Source organism: Athene cunicularia, assembly GCF_003259725.1.
Source record: "Athene cunicularia isolate RWA chromosome 4 unlocalized genomic scaffold, athCun1 chr4_part1, whole genome shotgun sequence".
In the NCBI taxonomy this organism is placed as follows: Eukaryota; Metazoa; Chordata; class Aves; order Strigiformes; family Strigidae; genus Athene; species Athene cunicularia.
The window spans coordinates 39,005,009-39,005,233 of record NW_020799098.1 but is presented as its reverse complement, the minus strand read 5'-3'; positions in this window follow the sequence as shown (position 1 = coordinate 39,005,233).

The window sequence follows — 225 nt, the reverse complement described above, 5'->3', positions numbered from 1 at the left end:
TTATTCACAATTTAATTTAGGTTTTAATCAGTCAAGGCAAGAAATTAAATTTAAAGGTTTAAAAAATGATTTAATGAGTAAATCTACAATTCAGTCAATGCCAAAGTATTCATCCTTGTATATACAGAGAGAAAATTCATATATATATATATAATCTATAAAAGAAAACAAAATTATTTCTATTTTATAAATAGCTAAAATCTAAGAAGATAAAAATCTGTACTT